Below are 18126 nucleotides of genomic sequence, written 5' to 3'. Positions count from 1 at the left end.
CTGCGGGAGGGACCTCGAGCAGGTAGAGAAAACCGATGCAGACACCGGGAGAACGTCCAAATACCGTAAGTTTGGGATGAATATCGGAATTGTTATGTATTATATATTATAGCCATTGCATTGTTATTTTTATGAGCCCGGTTAATTATCCTTGTTGCAGGAACATTATTATGGAAACAAAGTTAAGACATCCAAACTTGTGTATCTACTAAAGTTGTTTTTAGGGAGTCATAAAATGTGCGTCATGATAGATTCCAAACAGTTGATGACCAAGTACATCGACAGTTACAGACATGCTTCGCCGGTGACGTGTGGCGCCGTGATCGTCTCGTGGTTAGTGCTCTGCGTTGTGGCCGCAGCAATTTCGATTCAGAGTCACGGCAGCGATAATTTCATGAGTTTTTCGCAAATGAACTGATGAGGAATTCTCTGAGGAAAGGACTCTTTAAAACGGGCTCACATCTGAGTGCATGCTTCTGCTCCTGTTTGATGCTCCAGAATTCAAACGCTTGTGAATACGAGAATCTCTTCAGCTCCCAGTTTTTTATCTTAACTATTATCAGCAAGCATACTCCTCAGGTTCTTGTCTGGTTGGAAGTGAAAACAGTCTCTCTCAATTTGCTGCATCAGCTTCTTTGGCCATTCACCCAAAATGTTAAAGTGTCTCATGTAAAGACCCACGGAACCTTCTGTATACGCGGAGAATATTCTTGGTCTGGATGGTCCCTCCATCTCCATGAATTTCCTGACATCTGTCATGATGCAATGAAGAGGAGCGGGCAGGATTTTGGGAGATAATGCCAGTTGGCAATGGAGAAAATGGAAAAGAAGCGACACTCGAAAATCAAGCACTAGTTTTGTGAATGTTGGGAAACACTTCGAGAAAGAGACACCGGGGAGAACGAAGGGCGCTGCCCGACTGCTCATCGACGGTGACGTCACATTTCCTTTGATTGGAATGATTCGAGAATTCAACTGATATTTAGAAACTAAGAAAACTGTCCTTACTGCACATCAGAAAATACAGTTTAATTATAGTTTCATTGCGAATATCTGGAAGCAGAAAATACAACAATGGCCCGAATGTAGAAGGTTGGAGGGCGTTATTGGCAGGGCTACGGATAATGGCGTAGTCTTTGTTCTGTGACACATAATCACCCTGGCTTGAAACACAGACTCCGTTCTCTCTCCACAGATGCTGTCAGACCTGCTGAGATTGCCCAGCATTTTGTGTTTTTGTTCCAGATTGGTGCATCAACAAGAATGAGCTGTTACGATGTGGACAAGATGAGACTGTGTCCATCTTAAATTGGCTTGTTTATTGGAGCTCAAAGAGCATTTGTCGTCTCTGTGGCGCAATCGGTAAGCGCGTTCGGCTGTTAACTGAAAGGTTGGTGGTTCGATCCCACCCAGAGACGAAGTGTTATCCCACCGCGGCTGAAGCGTATTTTACTTTGTCCCTCTGTGGGATCGAATCACCGCCTTGGTGCTTTTTATATTTCATGCCACGTTGATTTGATTTCTTTGCTCCGGTTCCAATATTAAACACGCCAAATTCTGTCTTTCTGATTTTAAACATTCAGTTCGCATCCAAAGGGTTAATGAATATGAATTTGAATTACCATAGAGAGACATTCACCCAATAGCAACAGTGGGATGAAAGGATCTTAGATTTTTCTCTTTGGATCAAAGAGGGCGAGACGGCGAATGAGAGACGCTCCAAAGTTCAACTGGTATGCGGGCGGAGATGTTGAGTCGTAGAAATAGAGAGAAAGTTGGTTTGCACTGACAATATTCAGCAATGAGAGGAAAGGGATACAGGATTAAATGGTTTTTTAAAAATCAGCAGGGGTCTTCGTGATCAAGCTCCTCCGTAGAATGCCAGTAAGTTAATGTGTATGTCGAAAATTAACGGCTGCAGAATTCTCTGTGTAAGACCTCTTTAAAGCGGGTCACAACTGAGTGCATGTTTCTGCTCCTGTTAAAGGCCCCTGAATTCAAACTGTTGTGAATACGAGAATCTCCTCAGATCACTGTTTTATATTTTCATCTATCATACTCCTCCGGGTCTTTTATTTTTGCAAGTGAAAACAGTCTCTCTCAATTTGTTACATCAGCTTCTTCGGCTATTCTCCCAAAACTTTCAAGTGTCTCAACCAAATACCCACTGAACCTTCTTTATACGCGGAGAATAATCTTGGTCTCGATAGTCCCTCCATGGAAATGAATTTCCTGACATCTGGTCATGAAGCAGTGAGGAGGAGTGGGCAGAATTCTGAGAAATAGAGCCACTTGGCAGTGGAGAAAAGGAAACGAAGCAACACACGAAAATCAAGCACTTTGTGAATGTTGGGAAAGACTTCGAGAAAGAGACTCCGGGGAGAACGAAGGGCGCTGCCCGACTGATCGTCGACAGTCAAGACACATTTCCTTTGGTTAGAATGAGAAATCAACTGATATTTAGAAACAAAGAAAACTGTCCTAACTGCACATCAGAAAATACAGTTTTATTATAGTTTCACTGCGAATATCTGGAAGCAGAAAATACAAAAATGGCTCGAATGTAAAAGGCTGGAGGCGCGTTATTGACAGGGCTACGGATAATGGTGTAGTCATTGTTCTGTAAAACAAAGTCACCCTGTCCTGAACCACAGACTCCGTTCTGACTTCTCAGATGCTGTAAGACCTGCCGAGATTGCCCAACCTTTGTGTTTTTGTTCCAGATTTGTGCATGGACAATAATTTGCTCTGAGGACGTGGCCAGGATGAGATTGTTTCCATCATAATTTGGCATGTTTATTCGAGTGACGTGAGTAGTTGCCGTCTCTGTGGCGCAATCGGTTAGCGCGTTCGGCTGTTAACCGAAAGGTTGGTGGTTCAATCCCACCCAGAGACGAAATGATATCCATCCCTAGGATGAAAAATTTTGTATACTTCGTCCCTCAGTGGGATCGAATCACCGCCTTGGTGCTTTTTATATTTCATGCCACGTTGATTTGATTTATTTTCGCCGGTTCCAATATTAAACACGCCAAATGCTGTCTTTATGATTTCAAACAGTCAGTTCGCATCCAAAGGTTTAATCAATATGAATTTGAACCACCATGGAGAGACATTCACCTAACAGCAACAGTGGAACTAAAGGGGCCTATATTTTTCTCTTTAGATCAAAGAGTGTGAGACGGCGAATGAGAGGCTCTCCAACGCGCAACTGGTATTTGGGCGGAGAAAGCCAATCGTGGAAATAGAGAGAGAGTTTGTTTGCACTTGCAATATTCAAGAATGAGAGGAAAGGAATGCTGGGAGAAATCGTTTCAAAAAATCAGCAAGAGACAAAGAGTGCAAGTTCCTCCGTAGAATACTCGTAATCCCGCAAATTGATCACGGCCAATCCAGCGAAACTGTTAATCCATGGACAATCTGGCTCATTTTAGCATGGCCAATACACCGAACGTTCACATCTTTGCACTGCGGGAGGGACCTCGAGCAGGTAGAGAAAACCGATGCAGACACCGGGAGAACGTCCAAATATCGTAAGTTTGGGATGAATATCGGAATTGTTATGTATTATATATTATAGCCATTGCATTGTTATTTTTATGAGCCCGGTTAATTATCCTTGTTGCAGGAACATTATTATGGAAACAAAGTTAAGACATCCAAACTTGTGTATCTACTAAAGTTGTTTTTAGGGAGTCATAAAATGTGCGTCATGATAGATTCCAAACAGTTGATGACCAAGTACATCGACAGTTACAGACATGCTTCGCCGGTGACGTGTGGCACCGTGATCGTCTCGTGGTTAGTGCTCTGCGTTGTGGCCGCAGCAATTTCGATTCAGAGTCACGGCAGCGATAATTTCATGAGTTTTTCGCAAATGAACTGATGAGGAATTCTCTGAGGAAAGGACTCTTTAAAACGGGCTCACATCTAAGTGCATGCTTCTGCTCCTGTTTGATGCTCCAGAATTCAAACGCTTGTGAATACGAGAATCTCTTCAGCTCCCAGTTTTTTATCTTAACTATTATCAGCAAGCATACTCCTCAGGTTCTTGTCTGGTTGGAAGTGAAAACAGTCTCTCTCAATTTGCTGCATCAGCTTCTTTAGCCATTCACCCAAAATGTTAAAGTGTCTCATGTAAAGACCCACGGAACCTTCTGTATACGCGGAGAATATTCTTGGTCTGGATGGTCCCTCCATCTCCATGAATTTCCTGACATCTGTCATGATGCAATGAAGAGGAGCGGGCAGGATTTTGGGAGATAATGCCAGTTGGCAATGGAGAAAATGGAAAAGAAGCGACACTCGAAAATCAAGCACTAGTTTTGTGAATGTTGGGAAACACTTCGAGAAAGAGACACCGGGGAGAACGAAGGGCGCTGCCCGACTGCTCATCGACAGTGACGTCACATTTCCTTTGATTGGAATGATTCGAGAATTCAACTGACATTTAGAAACTAAGAAAACTGTCCTTACTGCACATCAGAAAATACAGTTTAATTATAGTTTCATTGCGAATATCTGGAAGCAGAAAATACAACAATGGCCCGAATGTAGAAGGTTGGAGGGCGTTATTGGCACGGCTACGGATAATGGCGTAGTCTTTGTTCTGTGACACATAATCACCCTGGCTTGAAACACAGACTCCGTTCTCTCTCCACAGATGCTGTCAGACCTGCTGAGATTGCCCAGCATTTTGTGTTTTTGTTCCAGATTGGTGCATCAACAAGAATGAGCTGTTACGATGTGGACAAGATGAGACTGTGTCCATCTTAAATTGGCTTGTTTATTGGAGCTAAATGAGCATTTGTCGTCTCTGTGGCGCAATCGGTCAGCGCGTTCGGCTGTTAACTGAAAGGTTGGTGGTTCGATCCCACCCAGAGACGAAGTGTTATCCCACCGCGGCTGAAGCGTATTTTACTTTGTCCCTCTGTGGGATCGAATCACCGCCTTGGTGCTTTTTATATTTCATGCCACGTTGATTTGATTTCTTTGCTCCGGTTCCAATATTAAACACGCCAAATGCTGTCTTTATGATTTCAAACAGTCAGTTCGCATCCAAAGCTTTAATCAATATGAATTTGAACCACCATGGAGAGACATTCGCCTAACAGCAACAGTGGAACGAAAGGGGCCTAGATTTTTCTCTTTCGATCAAAGAGTGTGAGACGGCGAATGAGAGGCGCTCCAACGCGCAACTGGTATTTGGGCGGAGAAACTCAATCGTGGAAATAGAGAGAGAGTTTGTTTGCACTTGCAATATTCAAGAATGAGAGGAAAGGAATGCTGGGAGAAATCGTTTCAAAAAATCAGCAAGAGACAAAGAGACCAAGTTCCTCCGTAGAATACCCGTAATTCCGCAAATTGATCACGGCCAATCCAGCGAAACTGTTAATCCATGGACAATCTGGCTCATTTTAGCATGGCCAATACACCGAACGTTCACATCTTTGCACTGCGGGAGGGACCTCGAGCAGGTAGAGGAAACCGATGCAGACACCGGGAGAACGTCCAAATACCATAAGTTTGGGATGAATATCGGAATTGTTATGTATTATATATTATAGCCATTGCATTGTTATTTTTATGAGCCCGGTTAATTATCTTTGTTGCAGGAACATTATTATGGAACCAAAGTTAAGGCATCCAAACTTGTGTATCTACTAAAGTTGTTTTTAGGGAGTCATAAACTGTGCGTCATGATAGATTCCAAACAGTTGATGACCAAGTACATCGACAGTTACAGACATGCTTCGCCGGTGACGTGTGGCGCCGTGATCGTCTCGTGGTTAGTGCTCTGCGTTGTGGCCGCAGCAATTTCGATTCAGAGTCACGGCAGCGATAATTTGATGAGTTTTTCGCAAATGAACTGATGAGGAATTCTCTGAGGAAAGGACTCTTTAAAACGAGCACACATCTGAGTGCATGCTTCTGCTCCTGTTTGATGCACCAGGATTCAAACGCTTGTGAATACGAGAATCTCTTCAGCTCCCAGTTTTTTATTTTAACTATTATCAGCAAGCATACTCCTCAGGTTCTTGTCTGGTTGGAAGTGAAAACAGTCTCTCTCAATTTGCTGCATCAGCTTCTTTGGCCATTCACCCAAAATGTTCAAGTGTCTCAAGTAAAGACCCACGGAACCTTCTGTATACGCGGAGAATATTCTTGGTCTGGATGGTCCCTCCATCTCCATGAATTTCCTGACATCTGTCATGATGCAATGAAGAGGAGCGGGCAGGATTTTGGGAGATAATGCCAGTTGGCAATGGAGAAAATGGAAAAGAAGCGACACACGAAAATCCAGCACTAGTTTTGTGAATGATGGGAAACACTTCGAGAAAGAGACACCGGGGAGAACGAAGGGCGCTGCCCGACTGCTCATCGACAGTGACGTCACATTTCCTTTGGTTAGAATGATTCGAGAAATCAACTGATATTTAGAATCTAAGAAAACTGTCCTTACTGCACTTCAGAATATACAGTTTAATTATAGTTTCATTGCGAATATCTGGAAGCAGAAAATACAACAATGGCTCGAATGTAGAAGGCTGGAGGGCGTTATTGACAGGGCTACGGATAATGGCGTAGTCTTTGTTCTGTGACACATAATCAACCTGGCTTGAAGCACAGACTCCGTTCTCTCTCCACAGATGCTGTCAGACCTGCTGAGATTGCCCAGCATTTTGTGTTTTTATTCCAGATTGGTGCATCAACAAGAATGAACTGTTACGATGTGGACAAGATGAGACATGTGTGCATCTTAAATTGGCTTGTTTATTGGAGCTGAAAGAGCATTTGTCGTCTCTGTGGCGCAATCGGTCAGCGCGTTCGACTATTAACTGAAAGGTTGGTGGTTCAATCCCACCCAGAGACGGTACGATATCCCACCCAAGGATGAAATATTTTGTTTACTTCGTCCCTCTGTGGGATCGAATCACCGCCTTGGTGATTTTATATTTCATGCCACGTTGATTTGATTTATTTTCTCCGGTTCCAATATTAAACACGCCAAATGCTGTCTTTATGATTTCAAACAGTCAGTCCGCATCCAAAGGTTGAACCAATATGTATTTGAACCACCATGGAGAGACATTCACCTAACAGCAACAGTGGAACGAAAGGGGCCTAGATTTTTCTCTTTAGATCAAAGAGTGTGAGACGGCGAATGAGAGGCGCTCCAACGCGCAACTGGTATTTGGGCGGAGAAAGTCAATCGTGGAAATAGAGAGAGAGTTTGTTTGCACTTGCAATATTCAAGAATGAGAGGAAAGGAATGCTGGGAGAAATCGTTTCAAAAAATCAGCAAGAGACAAAGAGACCAAGTTCCTCCGTAGAATACCCGTAATCCCGCAAATTGATCACGGCCAATCCAGCGAAACTGTTAATCCATGGACAATCTGGCTCATTTTAGCATGGCCAATACACCGAACGTTCACATCTTTGCACTGCGGGAGGGACCTCGAGCAGGTAGAGAAAACTGATGCAGACACCGGGAGAACGTCCAAATACCATAAGTTTGGGATGAATATCGGAATTGTTATGTATTGTATATTATAGCCATTGCATTGTTATTTTTATGAGCCCGGTTAATTATCCTTGTTGCAGGAACATTATTATGGAACCAAAGTTAAGGCATCCAAACTTGTGTATCTACTAAAGTTGTTTTTAGGGAGTCATAAACTGTGCGTCATGATAGATTCCAAACAGTTGATGACCAAGTACATCGACAGTTACAGACATGCTTCGCCGGTGACGTGTGGCGCCGTGATCGTCTCGTGGTTAGTGCTATCCGTTGTGGCCGCAGCAATTTCGATTCAGAGTCACGGCAGCGATAATTTGATGAGTTTTTCGCAAATGAACTGATGAGGAATTCTCTGAGGAAAGGACTCTTTAAAACGGGCTCACATCTGAATGCATGCTTCTGCTCCTGTTTGATGCTCCAGAATTCAAACGCTTGTGAATACGAGAATCTCTTCAGCTCCCAGTTTTTTATTTTAACTATTATCAGCAAGCATACACCTCAGGTTCTTGTCTGGTTGGAAGTGAAAACAGTCTCTCTCAATTTGCTGCATCTGCGTCTTTGGCCATTCACCCAAAATGTTCAAGTGCCTCAAGTAAAGACCCACGGAACCTTCTGTATACGCGGAGAATATTCTTGGTCTGGATGGTCCCTCCATCTCCATGAATTTCCTGACATCTCTCATGATGCAATGAAGAGGAGCGGGCAGGATTTTGGGAGATAATGCCAGTTGGCAATGGAGAAAATGGAAATGAAGCGACACACGAAAATCAAGCACTAGTTTTGTGAATGTTGGGAAACACTTCGAGAAAGAGACACCGGGGAGAACGAAGAGCGCTGCCCGACTGCTCATCGACAGTGACGTCACATTTCCTTTGGTTAGAATGATTCGAGAAATCAACTGATATTTAGAATCTAAGAAAACTGTCCTTACTGCACATCAGAATATACAGTTTAATTATAGTTTCATTGCGAATATCTGGAAGCAGAAAATACAACAATGGCTCGAATGTAGAAGGCTGGAGGGCGTTATTGACAGGGCTACGGATAATGGCGTAGTCTTTGTTCTGTGACACATAATCACCCTGGCTTGAAACACAGACTCCGTTCTCTCTCCACAGATGCTGTCAGACCTGCTGAGATTGCCCAGCATTTTGTGTTTTTGTTCCAGATTGGTGCATCAACAAGAATGAGCTGTTACGATGTGGACAAGATGAGACTGTGTCCATCTTAAATTGGCTTGTTTATTGGCGCTAAAAGAGCATTTGCCGTCTCTGTGGCGCAATCTGTCAGCGCGCTCGGCTGTTAACCGAAAGGTTGGTGGTTCGATCCCACCCAGAGACGAAGTGTTATCCCACCCCGCGTGAACCGCATTTTACTTTGTCCCTCTCTGGGATCGAATCACCGCCTTGGTGCTTTTGATATTTCATGCCACGTTGATTTGATTTCTTTTCTCCAGTTCCAATATTAAACACGCCAAATGCTGTCTTTCTGATTTTAAACATCCAGTTCGCATCCAAAGGGTTAATGAATATGAATTTGAATTACCATAGAGAGACATTCACCCAATAGCAACAGTGGGATGAAAGGATCTTAGATTTTTCTCTTCGGATCAAAGAGGGCGAGACGGCGAATGAGAGACGCTCCAAAGTTCAACTGGTATGCGGGCGGAGATGTTGATCGTAGAAATAGAGAGAAAGTTGGTTTGCACTGACAATATTCAGGAATGAGAGGAAAGGGATACAGGATGAAATGGTTTTTAAAAAATCAGCAGGGGTCTTCGTGATCAAGCTCCTCCGTAGAATGCCAGTCACCTGGCACGTTGATCTTGGCCAATCCAGCGAAACTGCTAGTCTATGGACCATCTGGCACACTTTAGCATGGCCAATCCACCGAACCTTCACATCTTTGGACTGTGGGAGGGATTTCGAGCAGGCGGAGAAAATCGATGCAGAGACGGGAGAAAGTCCAAATGCCATAAATTTGGTCTGAATGTCGAAATTGTTATGTGTTATCTATTATAGCGGTTCTTTTTATCAGCGTGGGTTAAAATGTATATATCCTTGTTGCAGGAACATTACTCTGGAACCAATGTTGAGGTATCCAAACTGTGTATCTACGAAACTTGTAATGAGAGAGTCATAAAGTGTTGGCCATGATAGATTCCAAACAGTTGATGATCAAGTACATCGGCAGTCACTGTGCACCTCGGCGGTAACGTGTGGCGTCGTGATCGTATAGTGGTTAGTACTTTGCGCTGTGGCTGCAGCAACCTTCTTCGACTCCGAGTCACGACAGCGGTAAGTTAATGTGTATCTCGGAAAGGAATGGGTGTGGAATTCTCTGTGTAAGGCTTCTTTAAAGCGAGTCACGTCTGAGTGCATGTTTCTGCTCCTGTTGGAGGCACCTGAATTCAAACTGTTGTGAATACGAGAATCTCCTCAGATCACGGTTTTATATTTTAACTATTTTCATCTATCATACTCCTCCGGGTCTTTTATTTTTGCAAGTGAAAACAGTCTCTCTCAATTTGTTCCATCAGCTTCTTCGGCTATTCACCCAAAACTTTCAAGTGTCTCAACCAAATACCCACTGAACCTTCTTTATACGCGGAGAATAATCTTGGTCTCGATAGTCCCTCCATGGAAATGAATTTCCTGACATCTGGTCATGAAGCAGTGAGGAGTGGGCAGAATTCTGAGAAATAGAGCCACTTAGCAGTGGAGAAAAGGATACGAAGCAACACACGAAAATCAAGCAGTAGGTTTGTGAATGTTTGGAAACACTTCGAGAAAGAGACTCCGGGAAGAACGAAGGGCGCTGCCCGACTGATCGTCGACAGTCAAGGCACATTTCCTTTGGTTAGAATGAGAAATCAACTGATATTTAGAAACTAAGAAAACTGTCCTAACTGCACATCAGAAAATACAGTTTTATTATAGTTTTACTGCGAATATCTGGAAGCAGAAAATACAAAAATGGCTCGAATGTAAAAGGCTGGAGGCGCGTTATTGACAGGGCTACGGATAATGGTGTAGTCATTGTTCTGTAACACAAAGTCACCCTGTCTTGAACCACAGACTCCGTTCTGACTTCTCAGATGCTGTAAGACCTGCCGAGATTGCCCAACCTTTTGTGTTTTTGTTCCAGATTTGTGCATGGACAATAATTTGCTCTGAGGACGTGGCCAGGATGAGATTTTTTCCATCATAATTTGGCATGTTTATTCGAGTGACGTGAGCAGTTGCCGTCTCTGTGGCGCAATCGGTTAGCGCGTTCGGCTGTTGACCGCAAGGTTGGTGTTCGATCTCACCGAGAGACGTAATGATATCCCTCCCGAGGATCAAATTTTTTGTCTACTTCGTCCCTCTGTGGGATCGAATCACCGCCTTGGTGCTTTTTATATTTCATGCCACGTTGATTTGATTTATTTTCTCCGGTTCCAATATTAAACACGCCAAATGCTGTCTTTATGATTTCAAACAGTCAGTTCGCATCCAAAGGTTTATCAATATGGATTTGAACCACCATGGAGAGACATTCACCTAACAGCAACAGTGGAACGAAAGGGGTCTAGATTTTTCTCTTTAGATCAAAGAGTGTGAGACGGTGAATGAGAGGCACTGCAACGCGCAACTGGTATTTGGGCGGAGAAAGACAATCGTGGAAATAGAGAGAGAGTTTGTTTGCACTTGCAATATTCAAGAATGAGAGGAAAGGAATGCTGGGAGAAATGGTTTCAAAAAATCAGCAAGAGACAAAGAGACCAAGTTCCTCCGTAGAATACCCGTAAACCCGCAAATTGATCACGGCCAATCCAGCGAAACTGTTAATCCATGAACAATCTGGCTCATTTTAGCATGGCCAATACACCGAATGTTCACATCTTTGCACTGCGGGAGGGACCTCGAGCAGGTAGAGAAAACCGATGCAGACACCGGGAGAACGTCCAAATACCATAAGTTTGGGATGAATATCGGAATTGTTATGTATTATATATTATAGCCATTGCATTGTTATTTTTATGAGCCCGGTTAATTATCCTTGTTGCAGGAACATTATTATGGAACCAAAGTTAAGGCATCCAAACTTGTGTATCTACTAAAGTTGTTTTTAGGGAGTCATAAACTGTGCGTCATGATAGATTCCAAACAGTTGATGACCAAGTACATCGACAGTTACAGACATGCTTCGCCGGTGACGTGTGGCGCCGTGATCCTCTCGTGGTTAGTGCTCTGCGTTGTGGCCGCAGCAATTTCGATTCAGAGTCACGGCAGCGATAATTTGATGAGGTTTTCGCAAATGAACTGATGAGGAATTCTCTGAGGAAAGGACTCTTTAAAACGGGCTCACATCTGAGTGCATGCTTCTGCTCCTGTTTGATGCTCCAGAATTCAAACGCTTGTGAATACGAGAATCTCTTCAGCTCCCAGTTTTTTATTTTAACTATTATCATCAAGCATGCTCCTCAGGTTCTTGTCTGGTTGGAAGTGAAAATAGTCTCTCTCAATTTGCTGCATCAGCTTCTTTGGCCATTCACCCAAAACGTTCAAGTGTCTCAAGTAAAGACCCACGGAACTTTCTGTATACGCGGAGAATATTCTTGGTCTGGATGGTCCCTCCATCTCCATGAATTTCCTGACATCTCTCGTGATGCAATGAAGAGGAGCGGGCAGGATTTTGGGAGATAATGCCAGTTGGCAATGGAGAAAATGGAAAAGAAGCGACACACGAAAATCAAGCACTAGTTTTGTGAATGTTGGGAAACACTTCGAGAAAGAGACACCGGGGAGAACGAAGAGCGCTGCCCGACTGCTCATCGACAGTGACGTCACATTTCCTTTGGTTAGAATGATTCGAGAAATCAACTGATATTTAGAATCTAAGAAAACTGTCCTTACTGCACATCAGAATATACAGTTTAATTATAGTTTCATTGCGAATATCTGGAAGCAGAAAATACAACAATGGCTCGAATGTAGAAGGCTGGAGGGCGTGATTGACAGGGCTACGGATAATGGCGTAGTCTTTGTTCTGTGACACATAATCAACCTGGCTTGAAGCACAGACTCCGTTCTCTCTCCACAGATGCTGTCAGACCTGCTGAGATTGCCCAGCATTTTGTGTTTTTGTTCCAGATTGGTGCATCAACAAGAATGAGCTGTTACGATGTGGACAAGATGAGACATGTGCGCATCTTAAATTGGCTTGTTTATTGGAGCTGAAAGAGCATTAGTCGTCTCTGTGGCGCAATCGGTCAGCGCGTTCGGCTGTTAACTGGAAGGTTGGTGGTTCGATCCCACCCAGAGACGGAATGATATCCCACCCAAACATGGAATATTTTGTATACTTCGTCCCTCTGTGGGATCGAATCACCGCCTTGGTGCTTTTTATATTTCATACCACTTTGATTTGATTTATTTTCTCCGGTACCAATATTAAACACGCCAAATGCTGTCTTTATGATTTCAAACAGTCAGTTCGCATCCAAAGGTTGAACCAATATGAATTTGAACCACCATGGAGAGACATTCACCTAACAGCAACAGTGGAACGAAAGGGGCCTAGATTTTTCTCTTTAGATCAAAGAGTGTGAGACGGCTAATGAGAGGCGCTCCAACGCGCAACTGGTATTTGGGCGGAGAAAGCCAATCGTGGAAATAGAGAGAGAGTTTGTTTGCACTTGCAATATTTAAGAATGAGAGGAAAGGAATGCTGGGAGAAATCGATTCAAAAAATCAGCAAGAGACAAAGAGAGCAAGTTCCTCCGTAGAATACCCGTAATCCCGCAAGTTGATCACGGCCAATCCAGCGAACTGTTAATCCATGGACAATCTGGCTCATTTTACCATGGCCAATACACCGAAAGTTCACATCCTTGCACTGCGGGAGGGACCTCGAGCAGGTAGAGAAAACCGATGCAGACACCGGGAGAACGTCCAAATACCATAGGTTTGCGATGAGTATCGGAATTGTTATGTATTATATATTATAGCCATTGCATTGTTATTTTTATGAGCCCGGTTAATTATCCTTGTTGCAGGAACATTATGATGGAACCAAAGTTAAGGCATCCAAACTTGTGTATCTACTAAAGTTGTTTTTAGGGAGTCATAAACTGTGCGTCATGATAGATTCCAAACAGTTGATGACCAAGTACATCGACAGTTACAGACATGCTTCGCCGGTGACGTGTGGCGCCGTGATCGTCTCGTGGTTAGTGCTATCCGTTGTGGCCGCAGCAATTTCGAATCAGAGTCACGGCAGCGATAATTTGCTGAGTTTTTCGCAAATGAACTGATGAGGAATTCTCTGAGGAAAGTACTCTTTAAAACGGGCTCACATCTGAGTGCATGCTTCTGCTCCTGTTTGATGCTCCAGAATTCAAACGCTTGTGAATACGAGAATCTCTTCAGCTCCCACTTTTTTATTTTACCTATTATCATCAAGCATAGTCCTCAGGTTCTTGTCTGGTTGGAAGTGAAAACAGTCTCTCTCAATTTGCTGCATCAGCCTCTTTGGCCATTCACCCAAAATGTTCAAGTGCCTCAAGTAAAGACCCACGGAACCTTCTGTATACGCGGAGAATATTCTTGGTCTGGATGGTCCCTCCATCTCCATGAATTTCCTGACATCTGACATGATGCAATGAAGAGGAGCGGGCAGGATTTTGGGAGATAATGCCAGTTGGCAATGGAGAAAATGGAAAAGAAGCGACACACGAAAATCAAGCACTAGTTTTGTGAATGTTGGGAAACACTTCGAGAAAGAGACACCGGGGAGAACGAAGGGCGCTGCCCGACTGCTCATCGGCAGTGACGTCACATTTCCATTGGTTCGAATGATTCGAGAAATCAACTGATATTTAGAACCTAAGAAAACTGTCCTTACTGCACATCAGAATATACAGTTTATTATAGTTTCATTGCGAATATCTGGAAGCAGAAAATACAACAATGGCTCGAATGTAGAAGGCTGGAGGGCGTTATTGATAGGGCTACGGATAATGGCGTAGTCTTTGTTCTGTGACACATAATCAACCTGGCTTGAAGCACAGACTCCGTTCTCTCTCCACAGATGCTGTCAGACCTGCTGAGATTGCCCAGCATTTTGTGTTTTTGTTCCAGATTGGTGCATCAACAAGAAGGAACTGTTACGATGTGGACAAGATGAGACTGTGTCCATCTTAAATTGGCTTGTTTATTGGAGCTAAAAGAGCATTTGTCGTCTCTGTGGCGCAATCTGTCAGCGCGCTCGGCTGTTAACCTAAAGGTTGGTGGTTCGATCCCACCCAGAGACGAAGTGTTATCCCACCCCGCGTGAACCCTCTCTGGGATCGAATCACCGCCTTGGTGCTTTTGATATTTCATGCCACGTTGATTTGATTTCTTTTCTCCAGTTCCAATATTAAACACGCCAAATGCTGTCTTTCTGCTTTTAAACATCCAGTTCGCATCCAAAGGGTTAATGAATATGAATTTGAATTACCATAGAGAGACATTCACCCAATAGCAACAGTGGGATGAAAGGATCTTAGATTTTTCTCTTCGGATCAAAGAGGGCGAGACGGCGAATGAGAGACGCTCCAAAGTTCAACTGGTATGCGGGCGGAGATGTTGATCGTAGAAATAGAGAGAAAGTTGGTTTGCACTGACAATATTCAGGAATGAGAGGAAAGGGATACAGGATGAAATGGTTTTTTAAAAATCAGCAGGGGTCTTCGTGATCAAGCTCCTCCGTAGAATGCCAGTCACCTGGCACGTTGATCTTGGCCAATCCAGCGAAACTGCTAGTCTATGGACCATCTGGCACACTTTAGCATGGCCAATCCACCGAACCTTCACATCTTTGGACTGTGGGAGGGATCTCGAGCAGGCGGAGAAAATCGATGCAGAGACGGGAGAAAGTCCAAATGCCATAAATTTGGTCTGAATGTCGAAATTGTTATGTGTTATCTATTATAGCGGTTCTTTTTATCAGCGTGGGTTAAAATGTATATATCCTTGTTGCAGGAACATTACTCTGGAACCAATGTTGAGGTATCCAAACTGTGTATCTACGAAACTTGTAATGAGAGAGTCATAAAGTGTTGGCCATGATAGATTCCAAACAGTTGATGATCAAGTACATCGGCAGTCACTGTGCACCTCGGCGGTAACGTGTGGCGTCGTGATCGTATAGTGGTTAGTACTTTGCGCTGTGGCTGCAGCAACCTTCTTCGACTCCGAGTCACGACAGCGGTAAGTTAATGTGTATCTCGGAAAGGAATGGGTGTGGAATTCTCTGTGTAAGGCTTCTTTAAAGCGGGTCACATCTGAGTGCATGTTTCTGCTCCTGTTGGAGGCACCTGAATTCAAACTGTTGTGAATACGAGAATCTCCTCAGATCACGGTTTTATATTTTAACTATTTTCATCTATCATACTCCTCCGGGTCTTTTATTTTTGCAAGTGAAAACAGTCTCTCTCAATTTGTTCCATCAGCTTCTTCGGCTATTCACCCAAAACTTTCAAGTGTCTCAACCAAATACCCACTGAACCTTCTTTATACGCGGAGAATAATCTTGGTCTCGATAGTCCCTCCATGGAAATGAATTTCCTGACATCTGGTCATGAAGCAGTGAGGGGTGGGCAGAATTCTGAGAAATAGAGCCACTTAGCAGTGGAGAAAAGGATACGAAGCAACACACGAAAATCAAGCAGTAGGTTTGTGAATGTTTGGAAACACTTCGAGAAAGAGACTCCGGGAAAAACGAAGGGCGCTGCCCGACTGATCGTCGACAGTCAAGGCACATTTCCTTTGGTTAGAATGAGAAATCAACTGATATTTAGAAACTAAGAAAACTGTCCTAACTGCACATCAGAAAATACAGTTTTATTATAGTTTTACTGCGAATATCTGGAAGCAGAAAATACAAAAATGGCTCGAATGTAAAAGGCTGGAGGCGCGTTATTGACAGGGCTACGGATAATGGTGTAGTCATTGTTCTGTAACACAAAGTCAGCCTGTCTTGAACCACAGACTCCGTTCTGACTTCTCAGATGCTGTAAGACCTGCCGAGATTGCCCAACCTTTTGTGTTTTTGTTCCAGATTTGTGCATGGACAATAATTTGCTCTGAGGACGTGGCCAGGATGAGATTTTTTCCATCATAATTTGGCATGTTTATTCGAGTGACGTGAGCAGTTGCCGTCTCTGTGGCGCAATCGGTTAGCGCGTTCGGCTGTTGACCGCAAGGTTGGTGTTCGATCTCACCGAGAGACGTAATGATATCCCTCCCGAGGATCAAATTTTTTGTCTACTTCGTCCCTCTGTGGGATCGAATCACCGCCTTGGTGCTTTTTATATTTCATGCCACGTTGATTTGATTTATTTTCTCCGGTTCCAATATTAAACACGCCAAATGCTGTCTTTATGATTTCAAACAGTCAGTTCGCATCCAAAGGTTTATCAATATGGATTTGAACCACCATGGAGAGACATTCACCTAACAGCAACAGTGGAACGAAAGGGGCCTAGATTTTTCTCTTTAGATCAAAGAGTGTGAGACGGTGAATGAGAGGCACTGCAACGCGCAACTGGTATTTGGGCGGAGAAAGACAATCGTGGAAATAGAGAGAGAGTTTGTTTGCACTTGCAATATTCAAGAATGAGAGGAAAGGAATGCTGGGAGAAATCGTTTCAAAAAATCAGCAAGAGACAAAGAGACCAAGTTCCTCCGTAGAATACCCGTAATCCCGCAAATTGATCACGGCCAATCCAGCGAAACTGTTAATCCATGAACAATCTGGCTCATTTTAGCATGGCCAATACACCGAATGTTCACATCTTTGCACTGCGGGAGGGACCTCGAGCAGGTAGAGAAAACCGATGCAGACACCGGGAGAACGTCCAAATACCATAAGTTTGGGATGAATATCGGAATTGTTATGTATTATATATTATAGCCATTGCATTGTTATTTTTATGCGCCCGGTTAATTATCCTTGTTGCAGGAACATTATTATGGAACCAAAGTTAAGGCATCCAAACTTGTGTATCTACTAAAGTTGTTTTTAGGGAGTCATAAACTGTGCGTCATGATAGATTCCAAACAGTTGATGACCAAGTACATCGACAGTTACAGACATGCTTCGCCGGTGACGTGTGGCGCCGTGATCCTCTCGTGGTTAGTGCTCTGCGTTGTGGCCGCAGCAATTTCGATTCAGAGTCACGGCAGCGATAATTTGATGAGGTTTTCGCAAATGAACTGATGAGGAATTCTCTGAGGAAAGGACTCTTTAAAACGGGCTCACATCTGAGTGCATGCTTCTGCTCCTGTTTGATGCTCCAGAATTCAAACGCTTGTGAATACGAGAATCTCTTCAGCTCCCAGTTTTTTATTTTAACTATTATCATCAAGCATACTCCTCAGGTTCTTGTCTGGTTGGAAGTGAAAATAGTCTCTCTCAATTTGCTGCATCAGCTTCTTTGGCCATTCACCCAAAACGTTCAAGTGTCTCAAGTAAAGACCCACGGAACTTTCTGTATACGCGGAGAATATTCTTGGTCTGGATGGTCCCTCCATCTCCATGAATTTCCTGACATCTGTCATGATGCAATGAAGAGG

The 18126-nt window shown here is 43.6% G+C and overlaps 7 non-coding genes across 7 annotated transcripts; all 7 read left to right on the top strand.

The window, feature by feature from the left end:
- Window positions 1-1344: 1344 nt before the first annotated feature.
- On the top strand, window positions 1345-1418 carry trnan-guu (transfer RNA asparagine (anticodon GUU)). The gene has a single exon. It is a non-coding gene; the product is annotated as a tRNA-Asn (tRNA).
- Window positions 1419-2822: 1404 nt separating this feature from the next.
- trnan-guu (transfer RNA asparagine (anticodon GUU)) lies at window positions 2823-2896 on the top strand. The gene has a single exon. It is a non-coding gene; the product is annotated as a tRNA-Asn (tRNA).
- Window positions 2897-4812: 1916 nt separating this feature from the next.
- trnan-guu (transfer RNA asparagine (anticodon GUU)) lies at window positions 4813-4886 on the top strand. The gene has a single exon. It is a non-coding gene; the product is annotated as a tRNA-Asn (tRNA).
- Window positions 4887-6800: 1914 nt separating this feature from the next.
- trnan-auu (transfer RNA asparagine (anticodon AUU)) lies at window positions 6801-6874 on the top strand. Its single transcript has one exon. It is a non-coding gene; the product is annotated as a tRNA-Asn (tRNA).
- A 1915-nt stretch (window positions 6875-8789) lies between these two features.
- On the top strand, window positions 8790-8863 carry trnan-guu (transfer RNA asparagine (anticodon GUU)). Its single transcript has one exon. It is a non-coding gene; the product is annotated as a tRNA-Asn (tRNA).
- Window positions 8864-12757: 3894 nt separating this feature from the next.
- trnan-guu (transfer RNA asparagine (anticodon GUU)) lies at window positions 12758-12831 on the top strand. Its single transcript has one exon. It is a non-coding gene; the product is annotated as a tRNA-Asn (tRNA).
- Window positions 12832-14745: 1914 nt separating this feature from the next.
- trnan-guu (transfer RNA asparagine (anticodon GUU)) lies at window positions 14746-14819 on the top strand. The gene has a single exon. It is a non-coding gene; the product is annotated as a tRNA-Asn (tRNA).
- Window positions 14820-18126: the final 3307 nt, after the last annotated feature.

Source organism: Scyliorhinus torazame, chromosome 14 (assembly GCF_047496885.1).
Source record: "Scyliorhinus torazame isolate Kashiwa2021f chromosome 14, sScyTor2.1, whole genome shotgun sequence".
Classification (NCBI taxonomy): Eukaryota; Metazoa; Chordata; class Chondrichthyes; order Carcharhiniformes; family Scyliorhinidae; genus Scyliorhinus; species Scyliorhinus torazame.
The sequence above is the reverse complement of the archived record's forward strand: the minus strand, read 5'-3'. Positions and strand labels throughout refer to the sequence as shown.